Below are 6785 nucleotides of genomic sequence, written 5' to 3' on the forward strand. Positions count from 1 at the left end.
GAGGATGACGTTGTAAGTCGTCAACTTTTTGAAGGCCATAGATAGGCCTAAATAAAATGTTTTTAATTGTGTACCAGTTTAACGTTGAATATTATTTATGATTTTAAACTTACAGTACTTTTAACATTAATCAAACGTAAATAGGATAACATAACAGCATCTTCTTACATTGAATGATCTTATCTTTACAGACAACTAAGTTAAAAAGGAATATCGAATCTAAAGTGCAAGATAGAATATGAGAATGAATACTTTAATTTGAGTTTAGTTATATATTATAAGTATTTTTAAAAGTTACGACTTTTACAGTAAGGAAGAATATTTGATTCAATTTTATTGCTATATTGTTGAATATTTATTTAAATGCAAAATCTTTCTTTGCAAATAAAACCTTCGATACTGTAAAAGCGGTAACAAAAAAAGAATATTAAAATGATAAAAATGTGCTTTAGTATGAGAGGTAGCCACAGAATTAAAATTAGAGCTTAAAAACAACTGAGGAACAAACGTAGGTGCTCATCCACTCCGTTTCTTACACCTACAAATACTATTCACCGCTTATAGACTAACAATACAAATTAGAAGAAGAAAAAAAGAGAAGCACGACAAAATATGAATGAATATTATAATATGAATAAAACTAAGATATATTGATCTATAAATGCCACTACGTCTTCAAAATTTGTCCTCGAAATTCTAGTAATGTAGTACACCACTCAACATCTTTCCTGAACTGTACAAGTTATTTTAAATACATATGTATACTATCTCTCAACATATACTGTTTACTAAAACAAGCATGATATAATTGAAGTAGTATATATAAAAAAACGTATTTATTTTAACAGATTTGGACAGTTTTTATGAAGCTTCTTGTGAAATACGAAATAGGAAATAATACAATATACAATACTCAAACTCATTTCAAATATTTTAACATAAATCAAAGTAATAGCTTTTTAAGATATTTTACATAAATGTCGAAAGTATATTTCCAAATCTCTTGATTTCCTTCATCTGCTAGTATCATTCCTTCATTTTTTACACATTTAAAGTATATTAGATATTGTAAAACATGTAATAAACTGAAATGTTTTCTTTCTAAAGTATGCCTTTTAATTATAATTGATAAGAGTTAAAGATGATGGTTTCAACAATATAATTTATTTACATATATATTAATTATAAATTTGTAATGCTTTTGATCTACTTGCTTAAAGCTTTTAAATTTATATATTTTTTCTATAGAATACATTACGGAAAGAAGACTGTCGTGAAGTTGGTTGTAAAATAAAATGTAGATGAATGATGATAACATTTTGTGCATGTATAACAGCAGAATCTTGTTATTAAAAAGTTCGATGAATCTAAGAAAAACAACGAAGTATTGTGGAGGACGCTTGAGAATAAAGATGATTGAAATCTAAACTCTAGAAATGTTGTTATTTATAGACCCACTTAATATTCTTACTTTCTTACTAATATTAAAATTAATTTCAAGTTCGTTTGAGAATATAATATTTATCTATGGTTAATATTCTTAGTCTGTGTAATCATATACCAGGTTTTTGATGCTAAGATATGCTTGCGTTGGTACGTCCTTTTGTTAAAGTGTCGAGCAGTGAATAGCAGTCTTGATCTCCACTTCTTTATAATAAAAGTGAAATCCCCTCTAATTTACTACGAAATTTAGTGTAACAATTATATTTACTAATAGTACTAAATAATTAAATAAATTAAAAAATAGATAAATAAATGACTAAAAACACAAACACTCACATATATCTTACTATATATTAGACGTAGCGTCTCCCAGCATCTATCTAACAAAACTACTGCGCCATCTGTTGAATGGCACCACAAACAAAAATCCATAAAATAATTCACAATTTGGGTATTCAAGATTCAGACAATTAGAAAAATAACTGTGGTATGTGCAGCAACCATTTCTTTATAATCGAACAGAATTGTAAATAAAAGTACTCTCCTCACAACACTAACACGACTTTGACTGGAACTGTACCTGAGGGTTTAATTGTATCTTTATTGATGTAATTTTGAAATGTAGTACTGAGAAACTGGAATTCGTAAAACCTGCCATTTTGTCGATAAGAGGTACCACTTTTAATATATAAAAACATCACAGTTAAATATCTGTAAAAGTTATGATTAATCATTTTGATGCAATGAGTTGCGTATGACTAAAGAGCACAATCGAACATTTTTTTCCATGTAGAACTTACCAGAAAAATTATTATTATTATTATTTTTTAGAAAATGTTCACAATGAGGTACGAATACTACGATTAGTCCCCCAGTGGCACAGCGGTAAGTCTGTGGACTTACAACGTTAGAAACCCTTTTTTGATACCCGTGGTGGGCAGAGCACAGATAGCCCTTGGTATAGCTTTATGCTTAACTACAAGCAAACAAACAAAGTCACGACACTACGATGAGTAATTACTAGCATAAACAGCCGGCCGTAGGGTTGCTTTTTTGCTGGTATATATATAAACAGCAGTGAGAGTCCTACCGACTTATTTGCCTCTCATAGAAATCGTAGAAATGTTAATTTTACATGATTTTAACTCAGATTGAGAGCTGGCTAAATAATGATCGAATCCGAAACTGAAATTATTACAACATTAATTTTTCGTACCGAAAAAAACAAAAAAACTACAAAGAAAGAATAAAATTATATTTATATATTATATTTAACTTTTATTTTGTTTAGAGTTCAAAGTAAATAAGAAGATAATTATATTCATATTTTTTGAGTAAATAATATCATAAGACAATTTTCATTAATACCTAAAATCTCATCATTCAAGCGAGATTTAATAAAACATTTCTTCTTTGTGACAACTTAGGAATTTCAGTTTAATGAGCAAATATAACTTTTTAATGCTTTTTATCAGTGCAACGAGTAAATACAGCTATCAATAGACACGTTTTTATTGAGTTTTACCTTTATAACGCATGTAACATGTTTTAGTTTGAAACAGAATACACCTAATTATCTCTTTATACTGCTATTTGAATGATCTAACGGGATTTTTTTTATTTTTTACAATTCTTTACTTGAAAGGGCCCTCTAGTGACACAGCGTTATGTCTACGGACTTACACTGCTAGAAACCAGGTTTCGATACTCGTGTCGGGCAGAGTAAAGATAGTTCATTGTGTAGATTTGCGCTTAACTACAAACAAACAATACTTGAGGTGTATATGGAGATTTAGAAAATTTACTGACTTTTAGTAAGATATTAAACCACAGCTGTTTGTTTTGCAAACAATTTTATACAGCTGTTGTGGTGTTTATATTGTTGGTGTTCCTATGATGTACTTAAACTTATTCCTGTTATTGGAAAGTCAAATGATGTTTACAAGAACGTATGTTATATAATTGTTAAAGGTAATTGCAAATATGCGAAATAAAACAAGATACATAATTTTTCAAATTTAACATTTTCATCCAATTATATGAAACTATTTTGCTTAGAAATGAGGTAAATAATAATATAAACATATATATTAATGAAAATCTGGCAAATGTCAGTATAGTGATGAAAATACACGTAATTCGTTTTTGTTTTTTGTGAAGCACGAAGCTGCACAATGAGCTGGCTATTTGTGCTATGCTCACAGCGGGTACGAAAACTAGATTTTTAGCGTTATAAATCCCAAGACTTCCGCTAGGAAACTGGGATAGAGAGACTGCTAAAATAATTTAACAAACGTATTGTTATCATATGATGGAAATATAACTTCTTAATTTTACAACATTGTTTGATTAGTCAGTGATAATTTAAGTGTTTTGATGAACACAAATACTAGTTAGAAATATAAAATAAAGGAATAGTAGTCCAACTGATTAAGTTATAAATGTTTATTTTTCTTGAATATGAAGTAGAGTTCATTATTTTGTATATCAGTGTTTAATGCGTATATAGCAGTCTGACTGGCATAAAGTTTCTCTGACAATTCAGAAAGCGAAAGTACATTTTATAATATGTTTCATAATTTTATTATATGTTTTTACAGTTTTCTTAGTTAAATTTTAAAATATTTTCGTAGAAGTATGGTTCTTGGAAAACTTGGTGACTGTATAATGTTTTTATGAAGACTGGTTTGCATTGTTGGTTTATTATATGACTTAGATGTTATCCAAAAATTTTTTAATGTCACTTAATATTTATAGGTACTATTGGGATTCTGTCACAAGATATTTATATCAGTAGCGCACCCAACTAATAAATTACTTCAAATTAATCATGTTAACTTTTAAGTTCGCAAATGGGTTTATATTATAAGACGTATACGATTCTCTTTTTATTTGATTTTGCCTCTGATAATTAGTCCGTCAAATGTTATTTAATAACTACATCTCGTTTTATACATACATGTATATTGCTAAGTGTTTCTTAATAATTCTCACTATTAAAGTAACAAATAACACACAGCATTAAAATGGGTACACAAAAACGTTTTTAATTAAAGCCAATCTACGGCGTCCAAAAAGTTGACTCTACATGTTTCGACGAAGATTGGTTTTAATTTACAACGTTTTTAATTGTATGTTATCCATTTTAACGCTGTGTGTTATTCATTACTTTAACATTATGCACAAGTGCTAAAAAATAATGCTTAATATTTACCACTCTTCAGTGAGTTCAGCTTATCATTTAAAGTTTCTTTATATTTGTGAACGATTTAGTCGGAATAAGCACTAGAGACTAGTATATGGATAATATCCTTTACATTACTACTTCTCTTCAAGTGCTCTTGGTAACTCAATGGTAAGTCTGTGAGCATATAACGCTAAAAATCGGTTTTTGATACCTGCGGAGCACAGATAGCCCATTGTGTAGCTTTGTGTTTAGCAATATACTAACAAATTAGTTCCACACGATATTTTAATCATCACAGTATATACATTGGTACATTTTAATTTTCACCTATTACTACTCACTTTTGATTTCAGTACCGCAATTTGTAATTTCAGTTTTTATGAAGCAGCACAAATTGTTTTAGAAATCTTTGTCACTTTTCTACAAGTTTTCTGATGATTGTTGTTTAACAATGTGCACTTTTATGACATATCCCTATATAGGAGTCTAGAGTTAAAATTAAATGTGAAGCTAAGCTGTATGTCTGTGGACTTATAACGCTATAAACCGGGTTTCGATACTCGTGATGAGCACAACAAAGATAGCCCATTGTTTAGCTTTGTGCTTAACTACAAAGAAACAAACAGTTAAATGTGAATTTTAACTCTATAACAGGTTTTAGTAATATATTTAATTTAAAATCGAGGTACTAAAGTTTTTGAAGACACCATGTGTTAGGGCTACAGATACTGGAGCAATGTTAAATATGCAAACCAGCAAGTTACAAGACAAACAGATATATATAACACGGCAGAGGAATCTCTTGTGCCAAAACTACATTTTACTATTGTTTAGCATTTCGTATGTACTGTGATGCCACCGAAAATTGATTGCTTTAGCGAAGGGCGTGTAAGAGCCCTTTCCGAACACAAAATATACATAAACTCAAATCATAAATATCTGTTCAGACGGGTGACTTAGCGTTTCTAAGGCGAGACCGTGACTAAATGACATTGGAAAACAAAGTGTGTAAATCAACTTGGGGCATCTGGATCATCCATAACGATCCCTGCAACAAGTTGTTCCCTAGTCTTTGTAAGCAAAATGCTATACCTTTTAACAGGTGAGATTCCAGAACAAAGGTCAGTGGCAAAAGTCATAAACGTGCTCCAAGCAACAAACAGTAAATAACATAACCAAAAGGGATATCCGCCTGTAAACTAGTCCACCGTGTATGCATTCACCAAGATAAAGCTTCCAGTCATACCTCCCGTTTAACCGTCACATAACTCAAGTAGCTGGAGAATGAAATAGTTATTCATGCTATTCCGTAGCACCTATAATTTTTCGACCGCACTCGGAAGGATCGGGTGCGGTCGACTCAGAACGGGACACCAAGCCATATATGCCGGGAATGTGGTCGAGGCTTCCTGGCTCGGATAGGACTCCTGAGCCATCTCCGTATCCAAATGATGTCGTGGTCTTCTTCGAACTTCGAAGGACGAACAACAATAATTTTTTGTGCGATCGGAATGTTGAAACAACTGCTGGGAAACCGTTGTCTTCGTACATCAGACAGTCTTTTGAAAGTAAAAAAGGAGTATGGGTGTGCTTTGGACACGACAGCATTACGACTAAACCTTTTGCAAAAAAAATTTAGAAAATACATTTCAGGGCTATTGTAAAAATGCACGGTAGTAAGATAGTTTATGACCGGACGTGGTGACATGGACTGTAACAACATGGCGAGGCCATAAAATCGTTTTAATCTAACGTACTTAACGTGTACATCATAATGTGATAGGTTTGATTCTTTATTTTAGAATTTTTGTGCAGTACTACACAGGGCTAGCTGCATATAATCGCCCCTACCTTTGAGCTGATAGACTAGAAGGAGAGTTTATAGTCGAAGGTACCCATTGCCTTCACATAGACTATTCTTTCTGGTCCTATAGTGGGATTTGACCATCACTCTTATATCATACCCACCACTCAAATGTGCGGACTCGAACAGTGCGCCAACCACTAGGACGCATATGACATTATGTGATAAGGAGTGCAGTGTAATAAATCCAGTGAGGAAGCTTATTTCAAAATAGCTGATAATTCATGGTTTTTTAGCCTTGATGTCGATTCATAAATACAATTCTAAACAGGTAATATATAATTTTAGCCA

The 6785-nt window shown here is 31.3% G+C and overlaps 1 long non-coding RNA gene across 1 annotated transcript in view; it reads right to left on the minus strand.

Moving 5' to 3' along the window:
• LOC111085000 overlaps positions 1-6062 on the minus strand; it is a 25963-nt gene extending 19901 nt beyond the window's left edge. The window contains exon 1 of the long non-coding RNA XR_002609868.1: positions 5991-6062. This is a non-coding gene — a long non-coding RNA (uncharacterized LOC111085000). The remainder of the gene's footprint in view (positions 1-5990) is intronic.
• Positions 6063-6785: the final 723 nt, after the last annotated feature.

Source organism: Limulus polyphemus, unplaced genomic scaffold, assembly GCF_000517525.1.
Source record: "Limulus polyphemus unplaced genomic scaffold, Limulus_polyphemus-2.1.2 Scaffold197, whole genome shotgun sequence".
NCBI lineage: Eukaryota > Metazoa > Arthropoda > Merostomata > Xiphosura > Limulidae > Limulus > Limulus polyphemus.